Source organism: Narcine bancroftii, chromosome 9 (assembly GCF_036971445.1).
Source record: "Narcine bancroftii isolate sNarBan1 chromosome 9, sNarBan1.hap1, whole genome shotgun sequence".
NCBI classification, from domain to species: domain Eukaryota; kingdom Metazoa; phylum Chordata; class Chondrichthyes; order Torpediniformes; family Narcinidae; genus Narcine; species Narcine bancroftii.
Window position 1 is genome coordinate 87846124 of NC_091477.1, and position 19583 is coordinate 87865706.

A 19583-nucleotide genomic window follows, 5' to 3' on the forward strand; every position below is an offset into this window, starting at 1 on the left:
CTCACCCTCCTTGATGACCCATGAGAAGGTCTTGCCCTAAATGGGTCAACGTAAGGCTGAAGGTGCTATCTCCTGAGAACTTGTGGAGAAGGTAAATAGCTTTCCTAATGTGTGAAGATATCACCATGCTGAAACTGAACCCTCGCAAGAGTGTGAAGGGCAATAATCTGCAGCTTCTCAAACATCCACTTGACTGTTATAACATTCAGGTCTGAGGCTATAGGCTGGCAGATGTCTTCACTCCTCTCTTCAGATTCTCGGCACAATCCAAGCAGGTCTCTGCTCATGAGGCAAAGGAATATGAATGGAAGAGTTATTCTGTAGAGGAGAGGTGAGCCCCTGCATATCTTATTTCTCTTCATATGGAATAACAATCTGTTTAGCTTGGAATCTCTCTGTTTCTGTTGGACAATAATTTGATCATCTATATCACCTCAGTCTTGGTGGAGAACATTTGCACCTGAAAAGCCAGGGCTGCTCATCAAGTTGCATCTCTGATACTGGCTGAGCACAGAAATCCTGACATGAGTGACATTTCTTGGCTCAGTGAGGACATTAAGCTGTTTGCAGGTAGTATATAAAGAGTTTCAAGCATATCCTACGTAGCAGAGACCAGACATCGCTGGATCAGGCTGGGCCTTTATAGAAGCAGAAGGAATTAGTGTGGCCTCTTCCATACCAGCTGTCACCTGAGGCAGGAGATGCAATGTGGCAGAATTGTCTCTGAGCCCTTTCTAAGAAGTGCACACGGAATGGAGGTCACAGTTCTTGGATCCGCACAACCTCCAAAAAAATCTCCCAGACTCTATTGATAGACTTTTTTATGATCAAATTTGCAATTTTTTTTTGCAATTTACAGAATTTGGTCTTGGCACAAAATGTAAAATATTTTTGTAAAAATGTCTCGATTTTGGGCTATTAACAGTTAAAAAAAAGGTGTTGGGGGGGGGTGGGAAACTGATCTTATTCCATTCCACTATCGTTATACTAACATAGCTTTGCTGTATGTTTGCTATTACTAATATCCTCCTTCCATGCCCATTCTATTCTGTGGTTAGGCATTCTCCTTAGATTCAAAGAGTAAAACTGCAATTTTAATAACGTAGACAAAGCTTGAAACAGAACAGGCTGCATCTGTTGGAAAAGAAATAAAGCTGACAAATCAGGTTGAATATCCTGACATAAGATATTAATTTTGTTTCTCTTTCCAAAGATGCAGCACTTCTACTGAGTATTTGGAGCACTTACAGATTTTATTTCAAACTTACAGCATTTCAGGTTTTTTTTTCATTATCAATCTTCAGGACACCAATGAGTTTTCCTGCATCCTCAAGGGTCATCATATATACTATATATGATGACTCAACTCTCAGTAACATAATAATGACCTGTTATTTCTTTGTCTCTCTTACGAATTGTTCCATCTCACAGTCTGAATTTTTAACAGTGATCATACATTCACTTTTCACCTAACTTTGATGGCAACTTCCTTCAAATGTTGTTCTTTACTGCTTTAAAAAGTGTATGCCCCTGATTTTTCTTCAACATTCCAAATCAAATAACTATCAATTTGTAATGTCTAATTTAAAAAAAAATGATTTTATGTAATTCAATATCTTTGAAATATTTAAATTAAAAAGTCTCAGTAGATGAGGCTTCGAAGTTGTTGTGGCTTTCTTTTTTTAAGCTTTCGATTTTCTCCATCAAGTGGGAGAACTAAACAGCCTTCAAGGAGTTTTCTGGACACACATTAGAAAAGATGTCAAAACTTTAAGATGATGTAGAGAATTGTAGCAAAAGTGAAAATCCCTGTGCAAAATAAGGGCTAACAATTTGAAGTTTGAGAGGGTACTTGAGGAACTCTTTCCAGTGGCGATAAGGTGTGTAATCGAATAGAATGTATTTAACATATAAAATAAAAAGGAAAGATCAAGAAAAATCTGTTTGTTCCAGCAATTTTTTTATTTTGAAATGTAAAAAGGCAGGAGAAAATAAATTAATTTGATCTTATAATAGAGCAATATATAACTTTTAAAAAATTATAGATAACTTTAAAAATTAAAAAGATTTGAAATTCTTTTGAAAAATAATGTACAGAAAGAAAGGGTACTTATTAGGGAATTCTGTCACAGGGTGAGCTAATTTTAAATCCATTGACTACTTTTTGGTGTGAGACATAAAATGAACAAAATGACAAAATATTTCATTATGAGAAATATTTACAGTGTAAATTAATTAAGATATATCTTAATTAACTATCTTTGTCCAGATATCATTATTTTAAAAATATTTGTTATATATGTTTCTATGTGTCTTTCTATCTGAGAGAATTTTGTACAATACTTCAGAATGTTATGGTGTTCAATGGAATTTGAACAGAGAAGAGACGTCACATATCTATCATCATTGAATTAATGCCAGGGAAATTATAACTGACGTAGATGCTACCTATTGACATGAAGCATCCTAAAGGTCATGAAAGTAAAATTTCAAATTTCTCTGGAATGGCCAGCATTGCTGTTTAATAGCAATCAGTATTGAATGGGCTCATGTCTACTTTTCTTTAAAATGCTATTTCTTAATGTTCTCCAGGCTATCCAATGAAGCAGAGATTTTGATCTCCCTCAGAAGGGAGTAAGAAATATTGGTCATAATAATGCATTTACAATAGCTTTGTAATTGGAGAATTAAAATTAGCTGTTACAGAGAACATATAACAAATCAGGAAAAACATTAAAAAGTTTTAGTCAAAATATGAACAGTTCAAGATTCACTTACCCATTGTACCATCTGGGCAGGCCACAATAGAATTTAGATTCCAAGGCAGGCTTAATCTCTGCAATCCCAAATAAACTTGGAAATGCAAAGGGAAATTATGAACTGGAGACGTTATTGATTTATCCCTCTTGATTTTGAATGGAATGACCATGTTCTTTGCTTGTTCACTGAGCTCTTTTGGGGGTATTTTGTGGAATTTGGGCTGCTGATCATGAAAATAACCTTAAAAATTTCCTATCGCGTACCATTTTTTAGATATAATCTATTTTTGTAATTTCCTGCCAAATTTTAAGTCTACTTCAAGCATACAAAACCATGAAGTACAACATCATTGAAAATTTATTTTCTATATTCACAATTGGAATTCTTCCCTGCTGATCTTAGTGTAGTCCATGATGAACATGGTGTAAGGTTTTACCAGGACATTCTGACCTTGGAAAAGTGGTGACAGGGCAACTGGAATCCATTAATACAGACCAACTATTGTTGGACACTGACATAAGAGGTATCAGATGGTAGGTACAAACAAAAATCAATGGCAAATCTTTTTTAGGTCAGTTGAACTAACGCACTATATCAGCATCGTTAGGTGATTAAACATACTAAATTCAATAAAAGTTAATTTAATGTTTCTCCAACTTGCTACCTGATTCAGTAAATATGAAATTATCTCTGTGTTCAGCTTGAAGTTGCCTTTCATAATACCCATTTTTTTTCAGGAAACAAATCTTAAAAAAAAATCTCTTGATTTCTATTGGAATGACATGGCTATTGTTTCATCACTGGGTAAATGCAAACAATGATTGGAAAAGAATTCAGTGAAGAGTCCAAATCATTGTCAATTTTGATGATAATTTTTCCAGTTGCCGCCACATCTCAGCCACTTGAAGACACTAAGAAGCAGAACAAGTGGTTAGTTTCCTTATGATCTGAGTTAACAAATGTTCTGAAGAAGAATTTTTAAGAGACTTATTTAGTCATTTTAAAATAACAAAGGGTTACTTAAAAGATGTTTGTTTAAAAAAGTAATTTGATATATTTATTATTAACAATTAAAGTTCCAAAGTATTAAATATAAACATTTATTCCCTATACAGTTAAAATTGTTAATAAATCTATCACTAATTAACTGGCACGATTTTATTTAGCTACAGTGTTCTCAACACAAAGATTTACTGGAGAAAAACTAACCTTTGACCATGTCCATATTTCTGAAATGTACTATCAACATTTTTATTTAGCCATATGTTGTGGATGTCACTAGGAAGTCCAGCATTTGCTACCCATCACTAATTACTCCTGAAACCAGTGGCTTGCAAGGTCATTTCAGATTATAGTGAAGAGTCACATGTAGCCCAGACCAGGTAAGGGCAGCAGGTTTCATTCCCTGAAGGATTTTCATGGAGTGGTGGGATTTACAGCAACTCAGTAATTTTCATTACTGATTCTATTTATTCCAGATCTAATTGGAATACTTGAATTTAAATTTCCCAGCTGCTCTGATGGGGTTCTAATTTATTTCTTTAGGTCAATGATCCAAGTATTGGTGCAGGTTTAACCACTGTGCTACCATATCCATCATGTGACATTTTGTAGAACACAATAATAAAACAAACTGCTATTTATTTATTTTCCAGAAACTTATTTGAGTTTCGTAAAAGAACATTAAGTATCATTAAATCCATTGGAATTATGCTTGTTTCTTCCACACAAGCCAAGTACTGTCACTATTATTCTTTCATTCATTAATTTCTTGAGATCTAGGCATCAATGGCAAGGACAGCATTTATTTCATCTACCTGATTGCCCTTGAAAAGATGCTAGTGAACCATCTTCTTGAACTGCTGCAGACATTCTGGAGAAGGTATTTCCATATTATTTGCTTGGAGGAGAGACTTCGAGTGGTGTTGCTTCCATATACCTTCTTTCTTTGTTCTTTATGATGTTAAAAATCAAATGTTTGAGGATTATTGCTTGATTAACCATGGCAAGTAACTATAGCGACACACCCTCTGACCATGGACCATTTGTGGGGTTGAAGTACCAGTCAATTAATTCTTTGTCTTGGATGATGTTGAGTTTCCTGAATGTTGCTGAAACCATACTCATCCATATAAGTGGAGCGTATGGCATCTCACTCTTGACTTGCACCTTGTAGATGACTTTATCATCCCATAAGCTAGAGAAATGTGGACGATTGTGCAATCAGTATCTCTCCCTGATGAACAATGGTAATTTCTATGCAAATCACAGAAGACTTCACTAATAACATATTTCTCTGGTGAGGTAATCACATCAACATTGCTTGCAATGAGGGCACCAAGGACTCAGTATTCAGCTCTGGCAGTTTCCATAGGTTCAGGATGTCATCATATATGGTGTAATCTGTGTGACCTCAGATCAGTCAGGTCTTCTCCCAGGAAGTTGATGAAAACTGCTTCATCAAAGTGATCGCGGATACAACCACAAGGTATTTCTGCAGGTTTGCACTATTCCTGATGAAGCACTTTATTTGAACATAATTGCAAATAGACATTAAATAGTTAGTCAGAAGCAAAGTATAAGCCATTAAGGCAATGCAGATGATCCCAAACTTTGACATCATCCAGATGTCCAACCAAAGACAAAGAACAACCATTCACCTTGTTTAATACACCATTAACATGATGGACACAGCACTGAGAAATGGCTATGGATCTAAGAAGAAGTGGTTCAGGGTGGTGGGGTAGGTGGCAAATTCATGCCTGGAATAATCTTTGCCTCAAGGAGTGAGTCAGCCAGTGGCATCATTAAACTGCCTGTGGACCTGAATCAAAAAGCTGACCCCACACTCTTGGTGGTCACATCTATTAATAACATCAGTCACTCTTTATTATGTCTGTGGGGTTCCTTCCTTCACCCACAGGTAACATTCACATGAGATCTTCCAGCCTTCTGCAGCCAACTCCAGAAAAACAGAAGTCCATTTTGGAATGTGCTTTTAAAAGGTGAGGCTGAAATTTCATCCATGTGCATCAGCAATAAGCCTAGTTAGTCTAATTGGTTAGTAGACCTAAAAATAATATGTCAGTATTATGCTTCCATTAAGATGACTAACATGCCACTGAAATCTTCATGATTTCCCTTCCTGTTCTGGGGTAGTAAGTTTCAATTAACAAACGTGCAGACGTGGTTGTTATGCGGAGGAGAAAAATTTGATTGTCACTGTCTGCGGGCTAATGGGCACACATTGCTCATTTACATGGTACACTGTACCTCCAATGCTAAGCTGGAGGCTGAATTACGCAAGTGTGCTGGCCACAAGAAAATCGCAGTAACATTCCTTTGACCCTTGGACTATTACACATTTGTAAAAGATTTTAATGATGCCAAATATAGCCATTCAATATATAATTCAACATACTTTTACCCTGCTGTTAATGCATTTTAGACATTTGCAACAGTCAGACTTTTCAGTTACTTCCCAAGTGCCACAAATTTTGTCTTTTACTGATCTGTCATATCAATTGTTGCGGAATTTTCCAATATGATTCATCAATGGACAATACAGTCAAGAAACATAAAGCAATAAAACAAATCTTAATAAATCTTAATTCTAATGTCTCAGTTTTTTAAAAGAAACCTAAAGAAAAAATATAAAGCATTCCTAATGTAATTTGCTATTACTGTATTAGAAATTATTTTGTTGAAGTTTGTAAGCTCTACTGAACAACAGGTTTGATCTTGTGAAGCCATGCGTTCTCTATATTTTTTTATTAATGGATAGTTGTTTTAATTTGTAAACCAATTATAGAAAAGAGTAGGTTTGACTATTTTTAATTTGAAAACATTACTTTCTGATAAATATAACATTTAAAATGTAGAAAGAACTTCATTCAGCTTTCTAGTTAACCTGAGAATGCCTGTGAGAAGTGTGATCCATAAAAAAAATCTCTTTTCTGAAATTTGCTGAATAAAATCAAACAAAAGGATGTTAAGTTACTGAACTAGGCAGCATTTTGAGGCCCATCTGTCAAAGTACAATTTGAGTAATGCTCCAAATTTATCATGTCCACGCAGTTTATTATTTCAGAAACCTCTGTGTTTTCCCTTATTGGATCATCTGTGTCTCAAATTTTCCTTGTGGCCCAGTTCTGTTTACCAGCGGTCAATGTGAGTGCCACAGTCAAAACTTGACATCTTTTCTCAGTTATCAATTAAAACTACAATTTTCTTAAAAAAATGAATGCATGACAAAAATGACTCCTGTTTCAGTTTGAAGCTTGTGTAATAACTCTTGCTTTGGTTTGTGCCTCTAACGTCTGTAGACAATGGTGCATGAATTTTCAACCTCTACACATCTCCTGTTTGCTGCCTTAAGTTCTGATATAAACATGGAAGGTGACAATTTCAGAAAATAATATTCAAGAACATTTTCCAAAAGTTTTGTTCAATAAATTTATTTGTCACATGATACTCAGTACAATTGGAACAGTTCTTCATTGAGCAATCCAGCAGGTCATCTTTCACAATCATACAGACTTATGATGTAGAACAGCATAATTTACAGTATAGAGTTGCAATGTAAAAATGTCAATTGATACCAAGCAAGGACATCATGCCACTGTTGTGGGATTCATTCAGCTCTTACCCTGTTGGCACGCATTTTTGCACCCTTGAAGCCTTGACCCCGATGGGAGGAAAAAAAAGAAATTGTCAGTATAGATAGTATGCAGCTGCCTTTTCAAGACAGTGGAAGTTGTACACGGAGTCCATAGAGGGGAGCGAATTTTTCATTCTGTTCTAAGCTGCATTCTCTTAATTTTGCAGTTTCTTCTGACCTCTTGAACACACAGCAGCTCCCATACCATGCTGCGATGCATCCAGGAAGCATGTGGGACAAGGGGGAATATGTGTCTTCTCAGAAAGCAGAGTGTTGGTGTACTTGCTTGACTGTCACATCATTGTTCTTGGACCAGGTCAAGTCATTAGAGATGTTTATTCCCAAAAAATTGAAGCTATCTATTCTTTCCACTTCAGAACCATTGATGTGGACAGAGGATGTAGTCTCTACCACCATTCCAGAAGTTAATGATCAATTCTTTCATGTTATTGATGTTGAGAGGTTGGCTCCATGTAACGAGACTTTCAATCATTTTCCTGAATTTCGTCTTGTGGTTATTTGATACCCAGCCCACTACTGTGGTGTCATCAGTGAATTTGAAGATGAAACTGGAATGGTGTTTGGATGTACTGTCATGGGTGTCGAAGGAGTATTGTCAGGAGTTCAGAACGCATCCTTGAAAATTGCTGCTTTTGTATGTGGTTATGGAGGAGATACAAAAATACACATAATTGCAACTATAATAAGAAAATTTCATTTTGACAAATTTGCTATTGCAAACAATGGGCTTCTACTGCAAATTGTATTGTATCAATCTCAGGAAGCAATGTCAGGGTGACAGAACGTTTACCTCCTGGTACCAGTAGGTGGAGACACAACACTATAATAAAAACTTAAGCATTGCATTCTCCCTAAAGGTATTCATTCCAAAGGCAGCTTCTAAAAACACAAATCGCAAATTTGCTGCAGCAGGTTGTAAAATTAAGTAATGTTTTAGTTTGTGTGTTTTAAAATGCAATTGCTTGTCGGACTGCTTCAGAGGTTAGAGAAAGGAGGTACAATCAATTGAAATAAAACAGTGATAACATGAATAAAATATCTTTCAACTCCAACAAATACACATATTTCTGTTGAAAGTTAAACTTATACTCCGCTTATCCATCAATGCTGGTTTTGTATACAGGAGGAGTTGATTTTAAGATCCCACTCCAAAATTAGCAAGGTGGCGATTGCCTCAAGATAGCATCAGTCACTGGTTCTGGCAATGTCAAGAGCCATCTGCTGTCAGCAGTATTGCAGGGAGCTCCCTCTTGTTCAGTGGATCTCAACCTTTTATTTTCCACTCACATACCACCTATAGTAATCCCTTCCTAACCTCAGAGCACCTATGACAATAGGATGATTAGTAAGGGATTACTTAAGGTGGTATGAGAGTGGGGTGGGTGGTGGTGGGGGATATGTTTGAGTACCACCGGAGTTGGTAGATGAACATTCCCATTTCAGGATCTTTTTAAAAAAAAATTTCAAATGGGGTTTTTATGAGTTTGACAACTTTTGTCGGTTAATGCTTTCTCTGCCAATACTCTGGCAATAGAACTAGAGACCTTAGAAGTATACATTTTGAAAAATTTTTGTTGGGAAATTAAAAGGGCTTCATACAGTTCCAGAACCCCCATCCTCCCAATCCCCATAAATATCTCAATTATGCCATCTTGTCTTGGCCTTAAATCACCAGTGCCCACCCCCTTCCACACTGCCCTCCTCACCACATTTATCTGCTGGTGCCTCTCACACCTGTGTACAAAGCCAGCAAAGCACCCAGGTGTCTTGATATCTCACCATGATTAAACTCACCCCTGGCTCCTCAATCAGCTGGCTAAAAATTCAAATCAATCCTATAAGTGTGAAAGATTACAAAGTCAAATATTTGAAGGTAACATATGTTTGTATTTATAGGGAGAATTGTAAGTATTTAATTTGTAAAACAGTCATCAATATCTTTGCTGTGTTAACTAGTATGATCAATTCATGAATCAACACCAACCATTTGAAAATCAAAACACATTTTTGAGTTTTGATTCATTTATTTAAATACAATATATGCCAATGTTATCACAATCCAATAAATGATTTTAACATATTTTTATACTCTATTTAATTTCCCTGAAATCACTAATAATATTGATCATCAATCTAAATAATCCTATCAACAGAATACATGATCCCTTGATTAATGACAAAATATGATGCTTGTAATAAATAAAGATAATTGCTTTCTAATATATCTTCACTTCATTTAAACCCTTTTCAAAGATTCTTTTGATTGTCATCAATAGCATCTTTCTCTGCTGCATTGCCATCATCGTTCACCAATAGATTCACAGTATTTTTTCTCAGTACGTAACAGGCCCTCTGTTCTAACTTCATCACACATTTCGCTGGTAATTGAGCCATGCTGTGGACTTCCCCTTGAAGGAAGAATGGCTGTAGGTGCTGGCCAGGTGACAAAGAGTTTCACAGACATTACCAACGAGCTGGGTGTGCTGTTCAGATCTTGCTTTTCAGATCTTGCTGTGGCAGCAGAATCTGTTCTTCTCGGCTTTATTTTGTTTGGAGGTGCATTTGTGAGTGAGTTCTTTCTACATGCTTGGTTGGAGGATGCAGCTGATGCTTTGGAATGTATATGCAAAGTTTAGCAATAAGAATCTTGGCAGGTTTCTTGACATTTCCTGCAATCCATACTTTATTTATTTTAGCTGTCTAAATAAAAATTGAAAGAAACAATAAATATTCTTCACAGCATTAAACAGAAATTATAAATCCGATATATTACAAAATGATGACAATAAACAATGGAATTATGCAAGAAACGGAGAATATAACAAAGCAATGCACTGAACTACAACATGAAGTCATACCCAATAATTCTCTCCATTGTTCTCATTTTATCGGATTATTGATCTCAGTTGCTGGAAACAAGCAATGAGGGTAAATGTAAGCGTAGGCAATTTGCCATCGGAGCAAACCATCTCCTCGCTCCTAAATCGTGAAGTGTAACAGAACAGTAAGAATCTGTCAGGAAAGTAAGTGCAGAATCTGCAAGAAATGATTAAAGCTACCCCCTAGCAGCTGACTGCAGCCATCCTTGACCTGTCCCAAAGTCTGAACCAAACTTTGCAGTCGCAAACTCTCCCCAACAGAACTTCTGAGTTGATCTCCCCCCCTCAACTTCATCCAGGGCACAAAAGACCCTTCAGGTGAGGCAGAGCTTTACATGCACATCACTGTGGCCCCCTCAACATCGATGAGACCAAATGCAGATTGGGTGACCGTTTCAACAAAGCTAGAACACCCAGTAGCAAACCATTTCAACCCCCTTAGCCATTCCCACGCAGTCATATCTATCCTCGGCCTCAATGAACAATGCTTTTTTTTCTAATTTTAGGTAACACCCACCTCACCCTGGTTTCACTGTTTATACCTCTCCTTCACCTACTTACATTCTTATTTTTCTCTCTGGCTTTCCCCTCTTCCCAGTGATCTCTCCCTCTGCCTGTCTCCAACTCTCCCACCTTCTGTCCAATATCTGGTCATTTCTTACCTCCTCCCTGCTTCCTTTCAGTTCACCCCTTTTTCCCCTCCTTGATTTGGTTGATATCACTCCTTCCCACCTTTGTCTCAATAAACCTGAAAAGTTGACTGATTATTTATACCCACAGATACTGCCCGACCTGGAGCTGCTCACTCTGCCCTCATAGTGTTCACCACTGATTATCTGAAAACTACCCACAGGAGTGAACTTCATGTGTCTTCCCAATAGGGCTGTGGGAGCCTTTAAATCCACCAGTGAACAGGTAGAACATTGATTAATCATCCGATACCTTTCATAGGTTAAGTTTAGGGTTAACAGCTGCCAATACTACAGCAGAGTCAGGATAGAGTCTTGATGTATGACCAGAGGTCACTATGCAAAGCCAATAAAGCTGAACCTTTATCGTGGTAGGCTGTACCATCATCTAAACCCCTTCCATCTGGAATATCGGTGCAGCAGTCGTGCAATGGTCTCCAGAAACCTTTTCTCTGTTCATTTTGATAATGTCTAATCTGCACCACAGTTTCATCCTATAAATACTCTTGCCTAATAAAAATTTATAAAATTTGGACCAACTATCAATCACTATAAATAACCCATCACATATGAGTAAAAAAATAGAAAAAATAGGATTTGAATATGAAATTACGATAAAAAATTCTCAAAGGATTCAAATTTTGATGTCTTTTTTTTCTATTGGAATATGGCAGCAGCCTTTGATGGTAACTTTGCATGCTGAATTAGTGAGGTAAGGATCTCCCATTCCATAACATCAGACAAGAAAATGATTATGTACATCTCAAACTCTATCAGATATCTGAAGTGCTCCACTGAGGGTTTAATGTGGCCACCTCCTGATGCTAGTAGCCCAGCTTAGTGGCAATCGTGGTATTTTTTTTCTCCTTGACAGGACAATGACATTACTGTACTTCACCTTCCACCTCCTGTCGCAGTTTGCTATAGTTACTTGTCATGTCAAGTTGTCAGACTATTGCCAGATAACTGTCTGCAAATCAATCCCTAGAATCAATGCTGAACATGGCCGGATGAGGCTGATTGCAATGTCCCAGCCACAGAAGCAACAAAGCAAAAAGTTGCACAAATAGATGGTGATTCTATTACAGTGAGCAATGAAGTCCATTGTTATATTTGCATTACTTTTAATATGTCCACTCAGAAATGTGCACTTAACTATTGGATAAACTAATTTGACATTTCAATCAGCAATGCAAATGCTATTTAATTTGTCAATAACCCAATGAGGAAATTAGCAATAAAATATTTTTAAAATCCAGCTTGAGATGATGAATTGGAAATGGTTGTGAAAACATGGTTTCCATTTTTAGTTGAAAAGTATGCAACTATTTTCTGAAATGAAGGTTGAGTGACTTGCTTTCTGGCAATCTGGCAATAATAAGATGTTGTGAAATTTAAGTTCATATGTCATGGAGAAACTGGGGAAGAAAATGTCTGTGCAATGATATTAACCACACCCCTCTCAGTTAATGAGCTCTTCCGCTTTAGCAATGTTGGATCTGTCTAACCACAGAGCAAAGGTGAGAAATTTGGCATAAACTAAGCCATGGCAGACATGTAATTTCTGCAAAAGAAAAAGCAGAGAACAACAGGAAATCCTGGTGTGTGCTTCAGTATAATGGCGTGATAAATTTAATCATAATGGCATTATTAAAAAAGAATCTTCAAGATGCTGCTATTCAACACTGCACAAAGAAAACTCAAGGCAATTAGCTTTACTGAAACATCACAATATTGAATAGAAAGAGATAAACAAAACCAGAGCATAAAATTTAAGGCATAAAATTTAAAGTAGAAACAAATACTTGAAGGAGAGGAAAAAATACAAAGCTGTGACCTAACATACTAATTTTAACTTCAGTACCTCATTTGACATAAGGATTTCATCATTTCCCTTTTTGGTTGAAATTCCCTAAGGTACCTTTCCTCTGTTATTTAATCGGCCCATCTCAGGAGCTGGAGGAAGGTTGCTTTCATTTACAAAGTTCGTTGAAGTGGTTTGTTTAAAGTACAAAATGTGCTCTTCCAATAATAAAGACGCTGTGGAAAGTACCTGATAATAAACATCATGGAATTATGTGTACACTTTACAAATGTTAAAATGTGGTTGTTACTCATGATGTGATAAACCAAAGCATGGAGGAGAAAGCATAATATAAGAATACAAACTGTTTTTTGTCTAATTTATTGAACTGTGTCTCATGGGTGATTCAATCAGCTTCAGAATGTAGAATCATCCATTAGCTTCTTTCTTAAATTCACAGTCCAAGACTAATATAATTTAAATCTCTAAAATCCTTACTAATCACTCACCTTGAAAAATCCATTGATGGCACAATGTTCGCTTTCAAGGTTATGTTCAAGCTACTACACAAAGTACATTCTGCAGTTGCGTTGCAGGAAAGTTGGGCAGTATGGTTGGTGTAGTGGTCGGCGCAATGCCTTTACAATGCCAGTGATCGGGACCAGGGTTCAAATCCTGTAAGGAGTTTGTATGTTCTCCCCGTGTGTGCATGGGTTTTCCCTGGAGACTCCGATTTCCTCCCACCATTCAAAATTTACCGGGGGTATAGGTTAATTATGTGTAAATTGGGCAGCACGGACTCATGCTGTATGTCTAAATTTAAAATTACATCCACTACAGAGAAAGCATTAGGGAACTTATTGACATGCAGATTTAAAATTTTTAACAACAATTGGGATTCATGGCACACTTGCCCAGTTGTATCAATAGGGTTACCCTTGTGTAGTAAAGCAAATAAAACATTTTTAAACTGTGACATGTCTATTATGCAGCATAGAATGAACATTATTTGTGAAATTGAATGTCATTTAATTATCATGGCAGTGGCAACATGGAAATATAATTAACTGTGGAAGCAGAGAAGCAAAGAACATTTGTTTCTCAGGCTGGAGTATGTATACTGCCAAGTCTCCAGGGGTCAGTATTAAGACAATCATACCACTTGGAATATATTAATGGCTGAAAATTGAGTACTAAGGGCATAATTCTGTAATTTCCAAGTGACATCTAATTCTGAAATGTTTCGAACAGTAAGAGCTGCTTCACGTGGCTTAACCATATTGATGGTAAAAACATAGGAGAGAAATGAGAAATCATGTGTGTTAATAGAAGAACAATATAAACAATATAATGCAATTTTAAAGCAGGAATGAGATGTGGAGATGCCCATACAAACATTTGGTGGCAAACTAAATATTGTCTAAAAAATATAGGCAACTTGATTCTGCATATAAAGATATAAAGTATAAACATGGAAATTATGTTTAAAATTAGAAAAATAAGTACTGCAGATACTGGAATTCTAAAATAAAAACAGAAAATTCTAGAAATACAAGCCAGGCAGCATGTGTGGGGAGGCAAAGAGTGTTAATGATTCAGTTTGATGACTTTTGATCAAGATTTTAATGTTTGGGGAGATTTAAAAAAACATGAAGTGTTTTGATAGAGTAAATAAAGATCAGTCATCTCTCTGCAGCGGCAGAATGGTCAGTAACTGGACTTCACAGATTTGGCCTCGGGACATTAGAAAACATGAAAAAAATGTTTCTGATACAGAAAGTGGGATTCATCCGAAAGGACAGGGGAAGCAGATTTAATACAGTTCAAAAGGAGACTGGAAGGTAAGGGAAAATGGGTGAATTTAATTGAAATGAATTGTTCATTATCACATGTATAAAGATACAATGATGGACTGTTTTATGTAGTGTCTAGTCAAGACATCCTAGATTACAACAGGTAGTACTAAACAAAAGTCCAGAGTATAGCGTGACAGAGAAACAGTGAAACACTTTCAGGTCAACGTCATTTTACGACTCAGTTGCCCATTCAGCAGTCTGATAGAAAGTGGGGAAGAAAATGTCTTTGAATCTGTTCAGCTCCTCTAAAGAACTGCCAGGGGATCAGAGGACAAATAGCCTATTTCAGTTTAGTGTTCTTTATTCTGTAATCCTTAAATTAAAAAAAAAACATGTTCTTGTTTTAGTTACTGTTGAAAAATTATTTAATAAAAATGAAGGAATTGGATTGTGGAACTGGGCAAGCATCAAACAAAATATTGTAACTTGTTCATTTTCAAAGTAAATCAACTTCCTTAAAATCCAGAATAGAAAGCAGACATGAAGATTTCATGCATCTCTAACTAAGGTCGTGAGAGTATAATCATCCTATGCTTCTTATTAAGAAAAAGAAATTTGATCTGATTAGCTTAGACAATTGAAGATTCAAATAGTCAAATGCAAATGTTAAAAATTAGGACGACTTATTAAGTCAGGTGAGAATTTTCATCCAGGCGCAGGAGACTTGTGGAGTGAGCATTTATGCTAAGCAATTTTAACACACTATACGAGTTAAATTCATAATTGGATAAAATTCTGGAGAGCGTGAACGAGAGATTCTGATGAGAAGACAGGTTGATGTGATTCTTTGAAATGCAGACAAGCTGGTTTGGAACTAATGAGCTTTTCTTGGTCATAAAACTGTACATAAATCAGCTACCTGCAAAGTAGATGTGACACATCTCCAACTCAATCCCCTGAAGTACTATCTACCTTCTTACTGTGTGGATTTTTTTATTTCATTCTCTCCCATAGTCAAGCATAAAGTTAACGGATGGCTTGTTGAGACAGATGAAGAGATTGTATCTCCTCACAGTTTGAAATCCAGGTAATTTAATCTGATTATGAGTTTAAAAAAAAACAAATGATTGCAATAAACACCAAGCCATTCAAAAGTCTTTTGTTGGATATACATTTTGATGTATCATAATGAAGGCATAACTGACAGTATGTAGATATTAGTCTTAAATTGCACAAAAATTTCTTAAGTTTAAGCAAACTTCAGTAAATTAAAATATTATCCAATTTGCAGTCATAGACGGAGAGATCAATATTTGCTTGAAAATGTCTTAGTACTTGTCGATTATATATCAACATCAATTTAAGTTTTTTTAATTAATAATTTCAACAGCAAGACAATAATCTATTTTTGTGCACAAGAATTGATTCTGAATGTGGATTCTATTTGCACTTCTACTGAAAATAATTTAACCACACGAACTTGCCCTCAATTAGTTAAAGAGCAAAGATATGACATTTAACCAATGTAACAAATGTTCCAAGCCAAACTCCTGAACTAATGAGGGGCTTTATTGAATTCACTTTATTAAATTAATTCTTGGGACATCATGGTCCTTTATAAATGGGTGGAACAATTAGCATAGCGGTTAGTGTAATGCTGTTACAGCGCCGGTGATTGGGACCAGGGTTTGAATTCTGTAAGTTTGTATGTTCTCCCCATGTCTGCGTGGGTTTTCATTGAGGACTCTAGTTTATTCCCACCCTTCAAAACATACCAGGGATTGAAAGTGAATTGGGTGTAATTGCAGAGCACGGGCTTGTGGGCCGAAATAGCCTGTTACCATGCTGTCTGTCTAAATAAAAACCTGGAAACCACTACAAAATGGTCGGCTCAAGAGAGGGTAATAGCAAGGGTCTAAATGTTCCCATTGCAAGGCAAAACATGGAGTTCCAGAATATTAGGCCGGTTATGATGAAGGAACAGTAATGTACATTTTGATTTTAATTGCAGATGCTCGAAATCTGAAATAAAACAGAAAATGTTGTAAGCTCTTAGTGTAAAGAGACCAATCTTCAGAACTGGAAAAGAGAGAAAATTCTAGTGATAAGTAGAGGAGGGATAGATAAAGGAATTGTGGTGTGCTGTTAGACAGAATCGGACACACACAAGGTAAAAACTGTACAACAGGCTTTAATCCACAAAGACTTCCACAGATCCAGGCTGGCTGTGGCTGCAACAACTCAGTGTAAGGCCTCAGGAGGCCGGGGCAGGCTTATATCTCAGAGGGTGATTGACACCTGTCTGGGTGGGGTTTGATCCATTTAGGCTGACTGATTGGCAGCCGGCCAGGTGTTGTCCTGTCCCTTTACATTCCTGCAGGTACAGAGGTTGCCCCCTGCAGTAGGCCGGCGGTATACTCCTGCAGGTACTGAGGTTGCCCCCTGCAGTAGGCCGGCGGTACACTCCTGCAGGTACAGAGGTTGCCCCCTGCAGTAGGCCGGCGATACACTCCTGCAGGTACAGAGGTTGTCCCCTGCAGTAGGCCGGCGGTACACTCCTGCAGGTACAGAGGTTGCCCCCTGCAGTAGGCCGGTGGTACACTCCTGCAGGTACAGAGTTTGCCCCCTGCAGTAGGCCGGCGATACACTCCTGCAGGGACAGAGGTTGTCCCCTGCAGTAGGCCGGCGGTACACTCCTGCAGGTACAGAGGTTTCCCCCTGCAGTAGGCCGGTGGTACACTCCTGCAGGTACAGAGGTTGCCCCCTGCAGTAGGCCGGCGATACACTCCTGCAGGTACAGAGGTTGTCCCCTGCAGTAGGCCGGCGATACACTCCTGCAGGTACAGAGGTTGTCCCCTGCAGTAGGCCGGCGGTACACTCCTGCAGGTACAGAGGTTGCCCCCTGCAGTAGGCCGGTGGTACACTCCTGCAGGTACAGAGTTTGCCCCCTGCAGTAGGCCGGCGATACACTCCTGCAGAGACAGAGGTTGTCCCCTGCAGTAGGCCGGCGGTACACTCCTGCAGGTACAGAGGTTGCCCCCTGCAGTAGGCCGGTGGTACACTCCTGCAGGTACAGAGGTTGCCCCCTGCAGTAGGCCGGCGATACACTCCTGCAGGTACAGAGGTTGTCCCCTGCAGTAGGCCAGCAGTACACTCCTGCAGGTACAGAGGTTGTCCCCTGCAGTAGGCCGGCGGTGTACGATCACCACAGGAATATCTGAGGGGATGAAACTCAAGACGAGCAGCCAACAGTAAAAAAGCAGCTTCTTCCCCTCTGCCATCAGAATTTTGAATGGACGATGAACCACAGACACGACCTCACTATCTCTTCTTTGGCACTAATGTTTAAATATTTGTACCTGTAGCACTGTCGCAAAACAACAAATTTTGTGACAAGTTCATGACAGTAAATCCTGATTCTGATGCGTGATAGAAACAGACTATATTTCTCTCTCTAAGAGGGCTGTGTCACACTTCCAGCATGAACAAAACCATATGTTGCAGCCAGGATAGTACATGAAATGGACGGAAACTTGGAGTGATGTCATTCCTTTGCACTTGCTATGTTTGACCTTTCTGAGAAAAGAAGTCATGATTTTGGGAGGTACTGTTAAAGAAGCCTTAGTGCTTTGTTCTCTTGCCATCTGTCAGCAATGTACACTACAGCCACAGTACGCTGTTGGTAGAGGAAGTGGATATTTAAGGAAGTGGATGTTTAAGGTGGCAAATGGATACTGATTAAGTGGACTTCTTTGTTCTGAATGGTGTCAAGCTTCCTGAATGTCTAAGGAGAAGATATTCCATCATGTTCTTGACTTTGATACTGATAGAATACATGTTTTATGAATCAACTAACATTGAAATACACTAAAGTATCATCCAAAATATTGGGAGATATTCATTAATGGAAAGAAAAGATATATCAGCCAACAGTTAGCAAAAACCAGGTTGCATTATTGAAAGAAAAGTTTTCTGCAGGTGTTAATACTTATAAATTCCACAAATAATCAATCATTGGGAGATATGTTATACTTGTTCTCTTGTACTGTTCATGATGCCAGCTTGTAAAATGTGTTTTATACACAAATCTGAGCAACATGAACTTGATTTTAATCAGAGAAATTTCAAAGTTCATTTTTGTAATACCCTTCGATTTGAAATGTTCTTTGTTGTGAATAAAATATATCTGTGGCTGAAAAGTCTTGTAAGCTGCCTGGCCACTGCTAATGTTGTTCTTTAATAACTCCCTGAGGGTATGGAAAAGCAGACTTGAATGATTCACCCAGCCACAATCCTACTGAGGAAGAATCTCATCTCTCACTTGGAGAAATTGTCAATGGGTATTTAGCATTCTTGCAGTTCAGGGAACTAATGAGTGTATATATGTTAAAGTACAAGCACTGTTCAAATCCAATTCTCTAATTGAAAAACTATTATTTTGTGAACATGCAGATAGTCTGATGCCAATATCATTTCCCAGGAAACAATGATGATGCTTTTATTCTGGCTAATTATCCATCTTCAGGGAATTCATGATAAACAACAGTGTGCAGCCCTGGCTAGTTGATATATTGCTTTGTTTCAATTCATCTGTCTGAGTATATTCAATCCACTTACCTTTCTACATTATTTGTAACCTCATCAATTTTACTGAGGTTTAAGGTGGAGAGATACTATCAAGGCTGAAGAAAATAGTTTACTTGAAGAAGGAAATTTGTGGGTGCTTTGGTTTTGAAATCCCAAAAGTGTAAATGAAAAGGTAGACTGAAGGAACTTGGAAAGGAAAAAGAATATAAAACAAAAGTGAACCTTCATTTTGCCATGGTGGAGATGTTGAAGAAAAGGTCAAGCATGACAAATATTTGTAATTAAAAAAGGGGGCTGCGGTGAATGTCAGAGAGTGTACCCCCATCAGTTAAAGAAAATGAATAATTACGAAAGCAGTTGAGGCAGTAAATTGCACCACTTTTGTTA

General features: G+C 37.6%; 1 long non-coding RNA gene across 3 annotated transcripts; it reads left to right on the forward strand.

The window, feature by feature from the left end:
- Nucleotides 1-3627: 3627 nt before the first annotated feature.
- On the forward strand, nt 3628-15763 carry LOC138743018 (uncharacterized). 3 transcript variants are annotated; one of them, XR_011344599.1, is made up of 5 exons: nt 3628-3690; nt 4537-4642; nt 11101-11235; nt 14510-14654; nt 15624-15763. It is a non-coding gene; the product is annotated as an uncharacterized lncRNA (long non-coding RNA). The 3 variants fall into 3 exon arrangements; XR_011344597.1 differs by lacking the exon at nt 11101-11235; XR_011344598.1 differs by lacking the exon at nt 11101-11235 and having other exon boundaries at nt 3647-3690; nt 4543-4642.
- Nucleotides 15764-19583: the final 3820 nt, after the last annotated feature.